The following is a 20,473-nucleotide window of genomic DNA, read 5'->3' as shown; positions in this document are numbered from 1 at the left end:
AAAATCTACATACCTTTTTCCCTTAGGGAAGAAGTCAAAGAAAAGAGCATTTAAAATGGATTGTAAACAAAGGCAAGAGAGATAAATTGGCAGAATGGGAGGTTTGAATAAGAAACAGAGAAAACAAGAAGAAAATCTGAAATAAAGTTAATTTCAGTGTAGCAGAAGTATGAAAGTATGAAAAAAAAAGTATGAAAGACAAGGTATGGATAAAGAGTGAGGTAGAGTGGAGAATCCACTGGTTTGAGTGTCATGTGACCTAGATTTGACTCAGGACTCTCACGTAAGCCATAAACTATGTATGGGATCTTGTGCTAGTGAATTTACCTTTTTATAACACCCTAAATATAACTGCAGATTTAGAGCCAAGGGGCTATCCAAAATCATCTTGTCCAAACCTTTAGATGAGAAAACTAAGACCAAAAGGAGCTAAATGACTTGCCCAAGGTTACACAGATAAAAAATGGCAGAGCCTGGATTTGAAGGTAGGCTTTTTGACTTCAAATCTCAAGGTTTTTCAACTATCTCATACTTGTGTCTGACCAAATTACTTTTCTAGTCATTGATATCCCTGATAATACATTTTATGTCACTTCTTATATACGAATCATTGCTGGAAATAGTCTGCAGCCTACTCACATCTGTTATGCATATTTCCAATCTGGATAATAGGATCATAAATTCAGAACTAAAAGGGACCCTAGAGATCAATTAGTTCAAACCCCTTGTTTTACAGATAAGGAAACTGAGTCCTAAAGAGGGGAAGTGACCTGCCTAGCTCACACAGATAAGGAATGGAACTAGGATTTGAACCTCATTATTTCAAGATCATCATGTTCCATGATTTGCTATATAGTATCATTGTTCAATATAATTAAAAAGTATCATTTGAGAATATTAATGTATGAGAAAATTTCTAATAACATCAAACTTGCTATAACATATCTAAATTGCAAAAGTATAAGATTAATATTTTAAATTGCCCAAATAGAACTGATCCAATCATCCTGGAAAGCAATTTAAAACTATGCCCAAAGGGCTATAAAAACTGTGCATACAATTTCACACGTTAACACCAGTACTAGGTCTATATCCCAAAGAGATTTTTTTTTAAATGAAAGAAAGAAAAAAGAAAATGACCTATATGGACAAAAATATTTATAGAAGCTCTTTTTGTGGTGGCAAAGAATTGGAAATTAAGGGGGTGCCCATCAAGTGCAGAATGGCTGAACAAGTTGTGGTATATAATTGTGATGGAACACTATTGTGCTATAAGAAATGAAGAACAGAATGCTTTTGGAGAAACTTGAAAAGACTTACATGCACTGATGCAAAGTGAAGAAAGCAGAACCAGGAGAACATTGTACACAGTAACAGCAATATTGTACAATGATGACTGTGAATGACTTAGTTATTCTCAGCAACACAAAGATTCAAGACAATTCTGAAGGACTTATGATGAAAAATGCTATCTACCTCCAGAGAAAGAACTAATGGAGTCTGGGAAGACTGAAGCATACTATTTTTTACTTTGTTTATTTTTGTCATATTTTTATTTTGTCTGGGTTTTCTTTCACAACATGAGTAATATAGAAATGTGTTTTGCATGACTGAACATGTATAACCTATATCAAATTGCTTACCTTCTCAATAAGGAGAGGAGGGAAGGAAAGAGGAAGAGAATTTAAAACTCAAAATTTTTAAAAATGAATGTTGAAAATTGTTTTTACATGTAATTGGAAAAATAATTTTTTTGAAAAAATAAAATGCTGATCAAACAAATAAAATTGCCCACTTAAATCCAGTGTTCTATGGATACAATTTTTGAAAACAATTAAAAATGGAGAACAGAACTAATGGATGCCATGCAAAGAGATATTCCATTTGTCAACAGACAAGGGCGCCAGAATGGGAACAAGCTGTTTTGAACAAATGTATCCCTCATACTATGTTGTTAGATGTCCTCAACCAAACTTGATATTTTCAAAATGTTATGTCAGTGATTAAATACAAGTAAGAATCTGGGTTAGGGAAAGAAAAAAACCTGTGTCTTGGCTTGAGTATATGGGCTACAAGTGGGACTTAAAATAGACCTAAAAAATAGGAAGGATTTGAAAATGTAGAGATTTGAATTGATCAAAGCACCCCCATAATCCCTGACTTTCCTTTTCCGGGTGACCTTGATGACTGGAGGTAGAGCATCAGCCCCCAAACTTCTGGTAACTTCTACATTTTCAGGTGAAATAATCGTGTCTGGCCTCTAGGCTAATGGTAGATGCAGGAGATGATAGTGTTAGGCAAGTTGGACGTAATGTAAAGGGACTTCATCAGTGTTAGGTGAATTCTGCTTCACAGTGATAGAAATAGCATTCCTGTTTTGTTTTGTTTTTTTGGTTTTTTGGGTTCTGTTTTTGTTTTTTTTGTTTTGCTTTTTGGTGAGACAATTGGGGTTAAGTGACTTGCCCAGGGTCACATAGCTAGTAAGTGTCATATGTCTGAGGCCATATTTGAATTCAGGTCATCCTGACTCCAAGGCCAGAGCTCTATCTACTGCACCACCCAGCTGCCCCAAGCCTTCCTGTTTTAATAAGGGATAAGAAGATGAGTTCAGGATAGGGCTCAATGTGCACACTGACTGAAGGGAGATGACTTTGCACAAAAGGCCTTGAGGCTATCTTAAAATCCCAAATTTCAAGCCTGAGGGAAGTCTTGGTCTCCCCAGTTCATGGGAGGGCATTTTTTTGGAACTGATAGAAGAATGCCTGAGAAAAACATAGAGACAGAGGTTTGCAGGCCATGTATGAAAGCATTTCCTGGGACAAATTTATGCTCATGGGTAAATAACACCACTCTCTTATTCCTTCAAAGCAAATTATAAACAACATCCCATGTCCCAAAGAAAATGATACAGAAATCATCCTATCAGAATTATGTATTTTTATAATTCTAGACCTAGAAAGGGCCTCTGAAGTCCTCAAGTCCAATCTCAGGCCCAATGGATGGATCCTCTCTACAACAACTCCAAAAAGAAGTAAAAATGGAAGCATCACCCCAACCATCCTGCTTGTAAACCAGGTGGCTGGCCTGGTCTCAGATCCTTGCTCTTCTTCTCTAGCTACTGAAAGATTTCAGTGGAAGTTATATTTACACATTTTGAAAATAGATTATAAATTCATTATTTGGGGGATAATCTTGTCAAGCTGGTGTGCCCTGGTGTTGACTACTTTTCTAACCTAACCTTAGTTAATCCCCACTGCTCTGAGGTTAATCCCTTTGAGAACAAGATGAAAAGTGGTTTCATGAAGCAATATTTAAAGGCCAACAAACAATAACATGCCTATACCATTGCTTCTGCAATTTCTATTTCTGGAAAATGTTCAAAAAGCTGTTTGGGAGAATGGATGTGAAAAATTTTTTTATGGCTCATCTTGCTGGATGATACTTTTAATGAATAATGTAGAAGTGTTTAAACTTCTGGGTAGAAGGCTTATAATAGAAGACCGTGCACATATCACATATGGTACACCTGAAGATTACCCTGGTCCTACAATCCACAACAAGGGAGGGTAACCACGCAATTCACAATTATCTGTTTATATTTCAATTTATAATCTTCATCCTTCAGGCTAATTATTGGTTCATTTAAGGAACAAATACTGCCTTGCCAAAAGAATGTATCTTTGTATTAGTGTATCTGAATTGCAGAATGTCCTGTATTTCCTATAAAGGAGCCAGGACAAGCCAATATCATCATATGTTCACAAGAAGGAGCTGAGATGAACCAATACTTTCATGTGTTCACAGGTCTCACTAAGGAGCATAAAGTTAAGCTAATATAAGCTATTATGATCATATAAAATTTCTTTTTGCTTTGATAGTAGGCTGCTTGTTTGATTGCATCTCGCCCTTCAATTTTCTCATAGCACCGTTTTTTGTTTGTGTATTCATGCCACAATTATTTGTTTATTTGTTCTTTTTCCCCCCATTAGATTATAAATCCCTTGAGATGAAGAGCCTGTGTACTATACTTGGATTTCAAATACCTATTCCTATGCTTCACTCACAGCAAGTTCATGATGCATTTTGAAGTAAATTGGATAATTAGACTTCACATCAGTAGTTTAAACAGCATAATGTCACCACAATCAAGAACGGAGGATACATGAATTGTAGGTGCTTTTCCCAATAGTACAAATATAAACATCAACTTCTCTTCCACTCTGAAGCTGCCTATAGACAGGGAGAGGCTGAACCTCTGGGCTAATGTTTAATGTAGTCTACAGTAGAAGAGTTCTAAGTATTGGCAAAAGGGGAACTCAAGAGATTCTTCTGAGATTTCTTCCTGGCAAATCATCTGGTTGGAGGGAGAGAGGACATTTTCTAAACACTTATTTAACTATTTCAATAAACACTTTTTCTTGGAGCTGTGTCTACTGATTGATTATTACAGGTATATCCATGGACTGGAAAACAGATCAAGGGAGGATAATTTAAGAATTATTAGACTACATGAAGGCCATGATCAAAGAAAGAGCCTAGACATCATACTTCAAGAAATTATCAAGGAAAACTGCCCTGACAGCCTAGAATCATAGGGTAAAATAGAAAGTGAAATAATCTACCAATCACCAGCTGAAAGAGATCCAAAAATGAAAATTCCCAGGAATATCATAATCAAATTCCAGAACTTGTAAGTCAAAGAAAATTTCAAGTAGCCAGAAAGAAACCATTCATATACCATGGAGCCACAATCAAGATTGTGTAAGATTTGGCAGCTACCTCATCAAAGGAGTGAAGAGTTTGGTATGTGATATTTCAGAAGACAAAGGAGCTAGGATTACAATCAAGAATAACTTACCCAGCAAAACTGAATATAATCCTTCAAGGAAAAAAATGGATATTTAATGAAATAGTGGAGTTCCAAGCATTCCTGATGAAAATACCTGAGGTAAGTAGAAAATCTGACATTCAAACAGAAGAATCAAGGGTAGGATAAAAAGATAAACATGAAAGAGAAAATATAATTGACTCAATAAGGTTAAACTGTTTACCTTTCTATATGGGAAGGTGACATATGTAACATCTGTTAATTTAATCATTATTAGGTCAGTTAGAAGGATTCTATATAGAAATGTCGACAGTATAGGAGTGAGTTGAATATTTTGTGATGATGTAAAAAATGGAGAGGTGAGAAAGAGGAAGAAGGGAGAGAAGAGAGGAAGAATGAGGAAAATTATCTCATGTAAAAGGGGTGAAAGGAAGAGCTTTACAGTGAAAAGGGAAATGGGGTAAGGCAGGAAAGCTTGAGTCTCACTCATGTCTAAATTGGCTTAAAGAGGGAAAAAAATGTACAGATACACACACACACACAGACACATACACGCAATTGGTAATAGAAATCTATTTTACCTAACTGGGAAGTGGGAGTGGAAGGGGGAAAAGAAAGGCAGGGGCAGAGGGGAAGAGGGAAAGGTATAAAAAAGAGGGAGGACAAAAGAAAGCAGTGGTCAGAAGCAAAAGAGATGCTAGAGGAAGGACAAAATAAAAAAAGAAAAAGAAGGATAAGCAGAAGAAAGGATGGAGGGAAAAGCATAATTAATAAGCATAACTGTGAATGTGAATGAGATAAACTCACCCTGCAGACCACAGAATGGATTAGAAACCAGAATACAACAATATGCTGTTCATAAGAAACAAACTTGAAACAGAGAGACACACAGAGAGTTAAAATAAGCAGCTGGAGCAGAATCTATTATGATTCAGCTGATATAAAAGAAGGTAACGTAGCAATCGTGATCTCAGACAAAGCAAAAGCAAAAATAGACCTAATTAAAAGGGATAAGCAGGGAAACTACATCTTGATAAAAAGAATAAAAGATAATAAAGTAGTATCAATACTAAATATATACGGACCAAATGCCATAGCTTTCAAAAATCTTAAATGAAAGGTTAAATGAATTACAGGAGGAAAGAGAGGGGGACCTCAACTTTCTGCTCTCAGAATTTGATAGATCTAACAATAAAGTAGATAAGAAAGAAGTTAAGGAAATAAATAAAATTTTAGAAAAGTTAAATATGATAGCCCTGTGGAGATAACTGAATGGAAATAGAAAGAGTATACTTTTTTTCTCTGCCAGACATGTCATCCTCACAAATACTGACCAAGGGCCTAGAAACCTCACAACCAAATGCAGAAAAGCAGAAATATTAAATACAGTTTTTTCAGACCATAATGCTATAAAATTATATTCAATAAAGATCCATAGAAGCATAGATTAAAAACTAATTAAAAACTAAATGATCTAGTACTAAAGAGTGAATGAGTCAAAGAAAAAATCATAGAAACAATAAATACTTCTTTTAAAAAGAATGACAACAATGAGACAGCATTCTAAAATTTGTGGAATGCAGTCAAAGCAATACCAAAGAGAAAGTTATATGTTTAAACATGTTCATCAATAAAAGTGAAAGAACAGATCAATGAATTGAATATAAAACTAAAAATAACTAGAAAAAGAACAAATTAAAAATCTCAATTAAACACCAAAATGGAAATCCTGAAAATCAAAAAAGAAATTAACAAAATACAAAGATTTTAAAAATTGAGCTAATAAAAAAATTGAACTAATAAATAAGTTGAACTAATAAATAAAAGGAGCTTGTTTTGTGGGGGAGAAATAAAATAAACAAGCCACTGGTAAAACAAATCCAAAAGAATGAAAAATTAGAAAACAATGTGAAATATCTCATTGGAAAAACAACTGACCTGGAAAAGAGATCCAGGAGAGAGAATTTAAAAATTATTGGACTATCTGAAAACCATGATCAAAAAAAGAGCCTAGACATCATCTTTCAAGAAATTATCAAGGAAAACTGCCCTGATATTTTAGAACCAGAGGGCAAAATAGAAATTGAAAGAATCCACCGATCTCCTCCTGAAAGAGATCCCCAACAGAAAACTCCTAGGAATATTGTAACCAAATTCCAGAGTTCCCCGGTCAAGGAGAAAATATTACAAGCATCCAGAAAGAAACAACTCAAGTTTTGTGGAAACACAATCAGGATAACACAAGATTTAGCTGCTTGTACATTAAGGGACCACAGGGCATGGAATACGATATTCTGGAGGGCAAAGGAGATAGGATTACAACCAAGAATCACCTACCCAGCAAGACTGAGTGTAATCCTGCAGGGGGAAAAATGGTTATTCAGTGAAATAGAGGACTTTCAGGCATTCTTGATGAAAAGACCAGAGCTGAATCAAAAATTTGATTTTCAAATACAAGACTCAAGTGGAACATGAAGAGGAAAACAGGAAAGAGAAAATCATAAAAGATTTATTAAGGTTGAACTGTTTACATTCCTGCATGGAAAGATGATATTTGTAACTCATGGAAACTTTGTCAGTATTAGGGTAGTTGGAGGGAAAAAATTATATGTGTGTGTATATAGATAGATAGATAGATAGATAGATAGATAGATAGATAGAGGGCACAGGATGAGTTGAAGATGAAGAGGTCATATCTGGAGAATAAAATTAAGGGGTGAGAGAGGATTATACTAGGAAAAGGAGAAAGGGAGAGGTAGAATGGGGTAAATTATCAAAAAAACAGAAAAGAAAAGGCTCTTACAGTGGAGGGGAAATGGGGAAAGGTGAGAGGGAATGAGTGAAACTTATTCTCATAGAATTTGACTTAAGGAGAGAATAACATACACACTCAATTGGGTATGGAAATCTGTCTTACCCTACAGGAAAAATGGGGGAGGGGGGAAGGGGACAAGAGAGTAAGGGGATAATAGAGAGGAGGGCAGATTGGGAAAGGGAGTAATCAGAAGCAAGTACTTCTGAGGAGGGTCAGAGTTAAAAGAAAGAATAGAATAAATTTGGGGGTGGGATAGGATTAAGGGAAATAGAGTTAGTTTTCCACAGCATGTCTACTATGGAAGTGTTTTGCGTAACTGTACATATATAACCTATATTTAGTTGCTTGCCTTATCAATGAAGGTTGGTGGGGAGGGTGGAAGGGAGAAAATTTGGAACCCAAAGTTTTAAAAACACATGTTTAAAAAAATGTTTTCATATGCAACTGGGAAATAAGAAATAACAGGAAATGGGGTACAGAAATCCATCCTGCCCTAAATTTAATAAAATTTAAAAAAAAATAAATAAATATAAAAAAACCATTGATTAATTTGTTTTAAAAAAAGAAACAAAATTACTAGCATCAAAAATGAAGAGTAAATGTACCACCAATAAAGATGAAATTAAAGCAATTATTAGGTGTTATTTTGCTTAATTATACAACAGTAAAATTAACAACTTTTCTGAAATGTGTGAATATTTGCAAAACTATAAACTGCCCAGATTAGCAGGAAAAAAAAAACTAGAATACTTAAATAACCCTATCATAGAAAAAGAAATTTAGCAAGTCATCAATGAGCTCCCTAAGAAAAAATCCCCAGGACCAAATGGATTTACAAGTGAATTCTACCAAACATTTTTTTTGAATTTTTTTTATATTATCTTTACTTTTTTCTAGTTACAATTTTTATTAATAAATTTATTTATTTTTAGTTTTTAACATTTACTTGCACAAGATTTTGAGTCCCAAATTTTCACTCCATCTCGTCCCTCCCCCTCACTCCAAGATGACGTGCATTCTGAATACCCCTTCCCCTAGTCTTCCTTCCCTTCTATCTCTCCCCCCTCTTCTCTTATCCCCTTCCCCTTCTATTTTCCTGTAGGGCAGGATAGATTTCTATACCCCATTTCCTGTATTTCTTATTTCCCAGTTGCATGTGAAAACATTTTTTTTAAACATGTGTTTTTAAAACTTTGGGTTCCAAATTTTCTCCCTTCCTCCTTCCCCACCCACCCTCATTGAAAAGGCAAGCAGCTCAATATAGGTTATGCAACAGTTATATACAGCAGTTACGCAAAACACTTCCATAGTAGACATACTGTGAAAAACTATATTTCCTTTAATCCTATCCCGCCCATTCATTTATTCTATTCTTTCTTTTGACCCTGTCCCTCCTCAGAAGTATTTGCTTCTGATTATCCCCTTTCCCAATCTGCCCTCCTCTCTGTTATCCCCCTACTCTCTTGTCCCCTTCCCCCCTTATTTTCCTGTAGGGTAAGACAGATTTCCATACCCAGCTGAGTGTGTATGTTATTCCCTTCTTAAGTCAAATCCTATGAGAATAGGATTCACTCATTCTCTCTCACCTTCCCCCATTTCCCCTCCATTGTAAGAGCCTTTTCTTTTCATTTTTTTTTGTGAGATAATTTACCCCATTCTACCTCTCCCTTTCTCCTTCTCCTAGTATAACCCTCTCTCACCCCTTAATTTTATTCTCCAGATATGACCTCTTCATCTTCAACTCACCCTGTGCTCTCTATCTATCTATCTATATATAATATACATGTATGTGTATATATACATATATATATGCATATATATAATTTTTTCCCTCCAACTACCCTAATACTGACAAAGGTCTCATGAGTTACAAATATCATCTTTCCATGCAGGAATGTAAACAGTTCAACCTTAATAAGTCTCTTATGATTTCTGTATCCTGTTTACCTTTTCATGTTCCACTTGAGTCTTGTATTGGAAAGTCAAATTTTCGATTCAGCTCTGGTCTTTTCATCAAGAATGCCTGAAAGTCCTCTATTTCACTGAAGGACCATTTTTGTCCTGCAGGATTATACTCAGTCTTGCTGGGTAGGTGATTCTTGGTTGTAATCCTATCTCATTTGCCCTCCGGAATATCATATTCCATGCCCTGTGGTCCCTTAATGTAGAAGCAGCTAAATCTTGTGTTATCCTGATTGTGTTTCCACAAAACTTGAGTTGTTTCTTTCTGGATGCTTGTAATATTTTCTTCTTGACCTGGGAACTTTGGAATTTGGTTACAATATTTCTAGGAGTTTTCCTTTGGGGATCTCTTTCAGGAGGAGATCGGTGGACTCTTTCAATTTCTATTTTGCCCTCTGGTTCTAAAATATCAGGACAGTTTTCCTTGATAATTTCTTGAAAGATGATGTCTAGGCTCTTTTTTTGATCATGGCTTTCAGATAGTCCAATAATTTTTAAATTCTCTCTCCTGGATCTATTTTCCAGGTCAGTTGTTTTTCCAATGAGATATTTCACATTGTTTTCTAATTTTTCATTCTTTTGGATTTGTTTTACAGTGTCTTGATTTTTCATAAAGTCACTAGCTTCCAATTGCTCTATTCTAATTTTGAAGGAAGTATTTTCTTCAGTAATCTTTTGGACTTCCTTTTCCATTTGGCCAATTTTGCTTTTTAGGGCATTCTTCTCCTCATTGGCTTTTTGGACCTCTTTTGCCATTTGGGTTAGGCTATTTTTTAAGGTGTTATTTTCTTCAGTATTTTTTTGGGTCTCCTTTAGCAAGCTGTTGACTTGCTTTTCATGATTCTCTTGCATCACTCTCAGTTTTTCCTCTACTTCTCTTACTTGCTTCTCAAAATCCCTTTTGAGCTCTTCCAAGGCCTGGGACTGATTCATATTTTTCTTGAAGGCTTTGGATGTAGGAGCTTTGGCTTTGTTGTCTTCTTCTGTTTGTATGTTTTGATCATCTTTGTCACCGAAGTAAGATAATATAGTCTGACTCTTTTTGCGCTGCTTACTCATGATCCCAGACAATTACTTGAGTTTTAAACTCTTTGTTAAGGTAAGAGTCTGCTTCCAATGTGGAGAATGTACTGTCCCAAGCTTCAGGAGTTTGTACAGCTGTTTTCAGAGGTACTTCTAGAGACCTGAAAATTTTCAGTTCTTCCAAGGTGGTATGATAAGGGGTGAGGTGTTTCCTCTCCACTGCCACAATAAGCTCCACCACGCCCATACTCCTCCTCGCCCCAGCACCGCCCCTCAAAACTGTGACCCAGATTCAAGCACGAGCAAAGCAAGAGATTCCTGCCTCAGCATTGGCAAAGAGATCCCTGTAATCCCCCTCTGATCAGCCACTCGATTCCCCCTCAATCTGTGGGCCATAAGCTCAGGAGGCAGCTGCCAGCCTGGGGCCAGGCTTGGGACTTGCAACTGAGACATAGCTTCTCTCTCACTGCAGTCACAGACTTTTCCCACTGACCTTCCAAGTTGTCTTTGGTGTTCGTGGGTTGAGAAGTCTGGAAACCACCACAGCTACCCGTGATTCAGTCCTCTGAGGCCTGCTCCCGGTTTGCTGCAGCCTGCGTGCCCACGAACTGTGATCCTCTCCCCACCTGGCATGATATGCCTTTCCGATCAACCATCCAGGTTGTTTTGGGCTGGAAATTTGTTTGACTCTGTCTTTTTGTGGGTTCTGCTGCTTTAAAATTTGTTTAGAGCCATTTTTTACAAGTATTTGGAGGGGTTTGGGGGAGAGTTCAAGCAAGTCACTGCTTTCACTCTGCCATCTTGGCTCCACCCCCCTGAAGCTCTACCAAACATTTAAGGAAGAATTAATCCCAATACCATATAAACTATTCAAAAAAAAAAGATAAAAAAGGAGTTCTAGCAAATTCTTTTTATGACACAAATATTGTTTTGATACCTAAACCAGGAAGAGCAAAAACAGAAAAAGAAAACTATAGAACTATTTCCTTTATGAATATCAATGCAAAAATTTTAAATAAAATACTAGAAAGGAAATTACTGCAATATACCACAAAGATCATATATTATAACCAGGTAGGATTTATACCAGGAATGCAGGGCTGGTTCAAGATTAGAAAAACTATCAGCATAATTGGCCATAATAATAACAAAAGGGGCAGCTAGGTGGTACAGTGGATAAAGCTATGGCCTTGGAGTCAGTAGGACCTGAATTCAAATCCAGTCTCAGACACTTGACACTTACTAGCTGTGTGACCCTGGGCAAGTCACTTAATCCCAATTGCCTCACCAAAAAACAAACAAATAAACATAATAATAACAAAAAAAAACAACAAAAATCATATGATTATATCAATAGTTGTAGAAAAAAGCCTTTCACAAAATTCAACATCCATCTATTAAAAACACTGGAAAACAGGAATAAATGGAGCCTTTCTTAACATGATAAATAGTGTCTACCTAAAACCAAGAGTAAGTATTATCTATAATGAGGACAAACGTGAAGCATTCCCAATAAGATCAGGGGTGAAGCAAGGATGTCTATTATCACCACTATTATTCAATATTATATTAGAAATGCTATCTATGGTAATAAGACAAGAAAAAAAATTGAAGGAATAAAAATAGTCAATGAAGCCAATTATATTATGGTATATTCGTTTGAAACAATTAACAACTTTATCAAAGTTACAGGATAAAAAGTAAACTCACATAAATCATCAGCACCTCTGTATACTACCAACAAAACCTAGCAGGAAGAGACAGAGAAATTCCATTTTAAATAACTACAAAATATCATAAAAATACTTGGAATTATACCTGCCAAGACAAACCCAGAATAAAAATTATATGGATACAAATGCAAAACACTTTTCAAACAAATAAAGACAGATCTAAACAATTGGAGAAATATGAATTGCTCATGGGCATGTGGAGCCAATATGATAAAAATGCCAATTTTATCAAAGTTAATCTACTTATTCAGTGCCATACCAATCGAACTACCAATGAATTATTTTATAGAGCTAGAACAAAATTCATCTGGAAGAACAGGTCAAGAATATCAAGTCAATCAGGTGGAGCCAAGATGGCAGAGAAAAAGCAGCAACTCATCTGAGCTCTCTCCAAAACCCTTCCAAATACCTTTAAATAATATCATATAACAATTCCTAGAGCTGTAGAAACCAAAAATGACAGGTGAAATAATTTTCCAGTAAAAGACAACTTAGAAGTTCAGCAGGAAAGGTCTGTCACACCTGGGTGAAAGTGGAGCACAGTCCAGCACAAAAACCATGCCAGCACAGACCCAACCCCAGGAAACCAGAAGCAGGCCACTGAATCAGCAGTGGCAGTAGCTGCTTCTGAATCTCTCAGTCCACAAATGGTAAGGGGATCAAGCAACTGATCAGAAGGAGATGACAGGGGTCACTGAGTCTCTAGGACTCTGTTGCTTTGCCCATACAAAGATCCAGGTCACAGTCCTGAGTGGCAATTCCAGGGCTAGAAGGAGCACTAGCAAACTGGAATTCATGGCTGGAGTAGAGTGGCAACCCTTGTCACAGGTCCAGGGCAGATAAAAGTGCTTGTCCTCATTCACAGACCAGAGTCCTCATTTCTTAAACATATAGAAAACTGAGTTAAATTTGTAAAAATAAGAGCCATTCCCCAATTGATAAATGATAAAAAAAATATGAATTGTTTTCAGATGAAGTAATCAAAGTTATCTATAGCCATATGAAAAAATGCTCTAACTATTGATTGTAGAAATGCAAATTAAAACACTCCTAAGGTACTACCTCTTACCTTATTAGATTAGTTAATAGGACAGAAAAGGTAAATGATCAATGTTGGAAAGGATGTGGGAAAAATAAGACATTAATACACTGTGGTAGAGTTGTGAACTGATTCAACCATTCTGGAGAGCAATTTGGAATTATGCCAAAAGGGCTATAAAGCCATGCATACCATTTGGCCTAGCAATACCACTACTAGGCTTATATCCCAAGAGAGATTAAAAAAAAAGAAAAGGACCTATATGTACAAAAATATTTATAGTAGCTCTTTTCTGATGGCAAAGGATTGGAAATTGAAGGGAGGTCCATCAGTTGGAAAATAGCTGAACAAATTGTGCCATGTGATTATGACAGAATACTATTGTGCTATGAGAAATGGTAAGTAGTATGTTCTCAGAAAAACCTGGAAAGATTTACATCAGCTGATGCAAAACAAAATGTATTGTGTACAAAGTAGCAGCAATATTTTAAGATGATCAGTTGTGAATGACTTAGCTATTCTCAGCAATACAATGATCCAAGACAACTCTGAAGGACTTATGATGAAAAATGCTATCTATTCCCAGGGAAAGAACTGATGGTGTCTGAATACAGATTGAAGCATACTTGTTTATTTTATTTTTCTTGAAAGTTTCTTTTTTGGTCTCTGTTTTCTTTCACAACATGACTAATATATGAATGTTTTGCATGACTACATATGTATAACCTATATTGAATTGCTTGCCTTCTCAATGAGATGGGTAGGGAGGAAGGGAGAGAATTTGGAACTCAAAGTTTTAAAAACAAATGTTAAACATTGTTTTTACATGTAACTGGGGAAAAATAAAATGCTAAATAATTTTTTAAAAGAATATCAAGTGATTCAATGAAAAAAAATTGTGAAGGAAGGTAACCTAGTGGATTCAGTTTTCAAACTATATTACAAAATGTTAATCATCAGTACAATTTAATACTGACTAAGAAATAGTCATGGATCAGTGGAATAGATTAGGTATAAAATGCACAGTAGTAAATGACTATAGTAATTTAGTTTTTTACAAACCCAAAGATCCAAAGTTGGGGGGCAAGAACTCAATGTTTGACAAAAATTGCTGGGAAAACTGGAAAGCAACTTGGCAGAAACCAAGCAGAGACCAATATCTCTCACTGTATACCAACATAAGGTCAAAATGGATAAATGATTTAGACATAAAATATGATCTCATAAGTAAATTAGGGGAGCATGGAAAAATATACCTGTCAGACACATGGATAAGGGAAGAGTTTATGACATAAACTTTTTGTTTTGATTACATAAAATTAAAAAGCTTTTGAGCAAATAAAACTAATAGAGTCAAAGTTAGAAGGAAAATAGGAAGCTGAGGGGAAATTTTTATAGCAATGATCTCTGATGAAGGCCTTATTTATCAAAAATATAGGGAACTGAGCCATATTTATAAAAATAAGAGTCAGTTGATAAATGGCCAAAAGAAATGAACAATTTTCAGAAGAAATCAGAGCTATCAATAATCATATAAAAATGCTCCAGTACTAATTAAGGTAATGCAAATTGAAACAACTCTGAGCTACTACTTCACACCAAACAGCTTGGCTAATATGACAGAAAAGAAAAATTAAAAATATTAAAGGGGATTTGTAAAAATTGGGACACTAATGCACTGTTTTTTTTTCATTTTTTCTTTTTTTATTAATTTATTTTGATTTATCAATAATCACTTCCATATGCTTTTGAGTTTAAAATTTTTCTCCCCCTTCCTCCCCACCACCCTCCCCAAGATGGCACATAATCTGATATAGGCTATACATTTACATTCATATTAAACATATTGTCACATTAGTGATGTTGTAAGTAGAAATTAAAACCAATAGGAGGAACCATCAGAAAGAGGAAACAAAACTCAACAGAAGAGAAAAAAAATAACAATTCGGCTTCCATAGTTCTTTCTTTGGGTGTGGATAGCATTTTCCATCACAAGGCCTCTGGAGATGTCTTAGATCCTTGTATTGCCAGGAAGGGTTAAGTTTATCAATATTAGTCACCACACAACGTGGCTGTTATTGTGTATAACATTCTCTTGGTTCTGCTTACTTCACTCAGCATCAGACCATACAAGTCTTTCCAGGTTTTTCTAAAGTCAGCCTGTTCATCATTTCTTATAGCACAATAGTATTCCATCACATTCATATACCAGAACTTGCTCAGCCATTCCCCAATTGATGGGCATCCTCTCAATTTCCAATTCTTCGCCACCACAAAAAGAGCTGCTATGAATATTTTTGTACATGTAGGTCCTTTTCCCATTTGTGTGATCTCTCTGGGATATAGCCCTAGAAGTGCTGTTGCTGGGTCAATGGGTATGCACATTTTTATAGCCCTTTGGGCATAGCTCCAAATTGCTCTCCAAAATGTTTGGATCATTTCACAACTCCACCAACAATGACTAATACACTGTTGGTGGAGTTGATATAGCCCAACCATTCTGGAAAACAATTTGGAATTATGTCCAAAGAACTATAAAACTGTGTGTACCTTTTGACCAGCAATATCACTACTAGGTCTGTATCCCAAAGAGATTTTTAAAAAAAGGAAAAGGGCTTATTTGTACAAAAATATTTATAGCGACTCTTTTTATGGTGGCAAAGAATTGGAAATTGAGATGGTCATCAACTGGGGAATGGTTGAACAAGTTGTGGCACATGATTGTGATGGAATGCTATTGTGCTATAAGAAATGATGAGCAAGATGGTTTCAGAAAAACCTGGGAAGACTTGTATGAACTCATGCAAAGTAAAGTGAATAGAACCAGGAGAACATTGTACACAGTAACAGCAATATTGTAAGGATGATCAACTGTGAAAGACCAATACTCTGATCAAGACAATGGTCCAAGACAATTCCAAAGGACCCATGATGAAAAATACTATCTACTACTGAAGAGAGAACTGATGAACTCTGAATGCAGATCAAAGCATACTTTTTTTACTTTATATTTTTCTTGCGGTTTTTGTTTGTTTTATCTTAGAACATGGCTAATATGGAAATATATGTTGTATGACTTGACATGTATAATTGACATCAAATTGCTTGTCTTCTCAAGGAGGGGGTAGGGGTGAGAGGAGAGAAAGAATTTGGAACTCAAAATTTTAAAAAAAATGTTAAAAATTTTACATGGAATCGGGAAATATTTAATAAAAAAAATTTTTAAATTTTAAATGCAAAAAAATGAATCCATCAGTGAGCACTCACAAGCTATAGTTTTAGGAGTGCCTACCTATTTATGTATCCCTGAACTTAAAATAGAGTTTAGTTCTTCATCTTCCTCCCCCCAAGAACCCAGCCTACAAACCTATGAGTGCTAAGTTAGAGATAGCCCACAAAGGGTTCTACACATTTATTAATGATTTGTGACCCTCAGACAATGACCTTACTTTTCCAGGCTTCAGTTTTCTCATCTCTGAAATGAGGGGGTTGAACCTGATGATTACTGAAAAACTTTTCTAAATCTGTAATCATATTCGTATTTTTCTTAACTTTTTCAATTGGGTAAACATTTATTTTCTGTTCTTCTCACCTCCTCCTAAAGAAAAGGAAATAAAAAAAGAATATACATAGTTTTATATATATATATATATGTATATGTAACAAATATCTATATATAGTTAAGCTGAACAAATCCCCCACATTGTCCATGTCCAAAAACATGTGTGTCATATTGAGCATATTCAGTCAATAACCGCTTCTCAGGAGGTAGGTCAGACTTCATCTTTGGCTTCTGGAATGTACAAGACTATTACAACATGGAGTGGCCTTCTCTCACCTTGAGTTAATATGAAGTGGAGAGCACATGGAGAATGCAACAAGGGATTAGCCAAGGAGCTCAGTCCTTTTGAACGTGCTCAGAGTCTCAATGATGTAATTCCACCATGTGGAAGAATCTGAGGAGTCTACTTCAGAAAGAGTCATCATGATATGTAATGGAAGTGCCTTGGAGAGATTTGGAGCAAGCACAGACATTCTGTGACTGGTTCTGGCCTGATAACCACATGGTGAATAGGAGCTGCTTTGATTGTCTGTGGCTGTCTAGCCAGTGCTGGGGGAATTGAAAAGTTGATCTCATCCTCTCCTCTCTGTTTGACATTTTCTTGGATGGTGGCATTCTAGTGAAAGACAATGCCATAAGGGGAATTAGGACTTGATTTTTGTTGTTTTTTTTAGATGAAGGATATTAGAGATAACTATGACCTTATGAGCTTAGAGGGGTCAGGAGAGTGAGCTATCAGCAGATCAAGAAATGAAGTTCATGACAGGGTTTGCTGGCAGCTGATCCAGCTTTGGGGCCCAGAGGAGTAAGGAATGACTTCCAGGATCCAACCCAGCTAGCCTAAGACAGGGACTTACTCAGCATCAATACCACATTAGGATTGTATTGAACTTAGTGGGACCAATGCTATGTAGAAGTTGATTTTAGACTGAGTCCAATGATCCCAGGAATCAATGTGGTATAAAGGGACATGTGCCCCAAGATGTAGTGGAGAGAACTGTTATATATCTTCGAAATAAATATCTCTTCCTAAAAGCTAATTATTGCTAATTGGTTAAATGGAAGAACAGATACCCCAACTCCTCAGGGGTACCCCTAGATCTTGAAGAAGAGCTGTAGGTGGCTATACTCTTGGATAATATTCATTAAACTATGACCTTAATTACTCATTCCATCACTGTCACAAGTGAAAAATCAGACACAGTTCTATAACTTTGACATTGGAATGTTACAATAACTATTCATTTCAGCAAAGAATTTAGTATAAAGCAGGTGTACGTTAAACACTTCCCACCCATCCCAGGAAACTTTTTTAAACTATTTGTTGAAGAGATCCTGTGATAATCTTGACTTATCAGATAAGGTGATCTGAGAGCACAGACAATAAGGATTGCATTACAATGAGAATCCAGCACAACAATATTTGAAAAAAACCAGGTTTCTTGCACATATCCCCAAATCTGTGCTCTTTGGTTCTGTGCTGTAGTTACAGTGGAAACTAGCCAAGAAATATGAAATGTTCTATTTCCAATTTAATGCACCTTTAGGAAGCTAAAAGTCAGTAAAGAGAATTAGATTCACTCCTTCAGTAGACCATTATTTAATAGTTCATTATTTCCCATCCTAGATCTCTTTATCTTCTCCCATTTCAAGAATACATGTATGTATATCTCACAATTTCATACTCAGACTGAAGAGAACTTCTCACCTCTCTTTTCCCATAGCCTGTTTTCTTTGAAGAAAAGAAAAAAAAAGTTCCCATTGCTTTTTTTTCTACAGCCCAAGGGCCATTCCCTTCAAATATAGATTATGATATTATTTTATACCTGTATATTACTTTATGCTATTCAAAGTGTTTTCACATGCAACATAACGTTTCTGAAAAAAAAAGGTAGGGCATATATTCTTATACTCATTTTACCGGCTAGGAAACTGAGCTCCACAGATGTTAGTTGAGAAATCAAAAAAACTAGTTATATTAAGAGCTGAGGCCAGAGACTTAATTAGGGCAGTGTGGTGATGGGTCTTTGATCCAGGGTTTTGATATGTAGAATATTTTGATAGTACTTACATTCCTTTAACAGTATAGAAACAACTGATCTTAATGCTCAATTAGCAAGAACAGTGAATTAAAATGAGAAGCTACCAGATGCTGCTACTTAGACTTGTCTTACCTTACTCCCAAAAAGCCCCCACCCACCCAAATGGCTAAACAAGTTGTGGTATATCACTGTAATGGAATACTATTGTGTTATAAGAAATGACAAGCAGGATGATTTCTGAAAAACCTGGAAAGATTGATGTGAACTGATGCAAAGAGAAGAAAGCAGAACCAGGAGAACATTGTACACAGTAACAGTAATATTGTATAGTATTCAACTGTGAATGACTTAGCCATTCTCAGAAATGCAATAATCCAAGACAATTCCAAAGGACTCATGATGAAAAATCCTATCTGCCTCCAGAGAAAGAACTGATGGAGTTGGAATGCTGATTAAAGCATACTATTTTTCACTTTATTTTTTCATGGTTTTTTTGGTCTGTTTTCTTTCACAAACTAACATAGAAATATTATTTTACATGATTGCACATGTATAACCTATATCAAATTGCTTACCATCACAGGGTGGGGGGGAGAGAAGGAGGGAGAGAGAGAATTTGGAACTCAAATTTTTAAAAAATGAATGTTAATTTTTTTACATATAATTGGTAAAAAATGTTATATATATGTATACATATACATATGTATGTATGTATGTATATATGTGTGTGTATATATATATATATTTTGGTTAGGCAATGGGGTTAAGTGTCCAGGGTCACACAGCTAGTAAGTGTTATGTGTCTGAGGCCAAATTTGAACTCAGGTCCTTCTGAAAAAAAACAAAATATTCAAAAAAAGGTTTGTCAACCCCCCCCAAAAAAAAACAAAAATAAAACCTCGTCAACAGTAGCCACATTGTCTCTGAGTCTCTGCTTATAGGTGCTTTGTGTCCTGAGGTCTCTCCTTGAAATGAATTTAGCCTTAAAACATTGATCTGAAGTTATCTTTCATGTTTCTAGTGCTTTTCCTGAAACTTGCTCCAACTGCCGAAATTTGTTAGTTAAGACTCTGGCCAAGGCAGGAGTCAGAGACTCTTGACTTCCATACCTAGGCTCTTTCCATTGTACCGTATTTCCATTAATGAAAGGTTTGTTTTTTAAGCAAATATTAAAGCAGTAGTGTTTGTCTTAAATTTAACTTGGAAAATATACTATCATGAAAAATAATCAGTTTACCACAACTTAACTTTATGGATTTGTCAAGATTTTTTTTCTTCTTTTCTTTTTCTTTCTTTTCTTCCTTTCTTTTTTCTCTTTTTTTACTTTCCTTCCTTTATTCCTTTCTTTGTTCTTTTTTTTTTAAAACAAAAGACTGACTTTCTGTGTCTTGCCAGGGCTGGAAGTGCAGGGTTTACTCAAAGTCGCAATCTTCCTCTTATCAGTACAGGGGCTTTGGTCTGCCCCATTT

This window comes from Vombatus ursinus, unplaced genomic scaffold (genome assembly GCF_900497805.2).
Source record: "Vombatus ursinus unplaced genomic scaffold, bare-nosed wombat genome assembly UNPS02010548.1, whole genome shotgun sequence".
Lineage (NCBI taxonomy): Eukaryota > Metazoa > Chordata > Mammalia > Diprotodontia > Vombatidae > Vombatus > Vombatus ursinus.
This window is presented reverse-complemented; position numbering follows the sequence as displayed.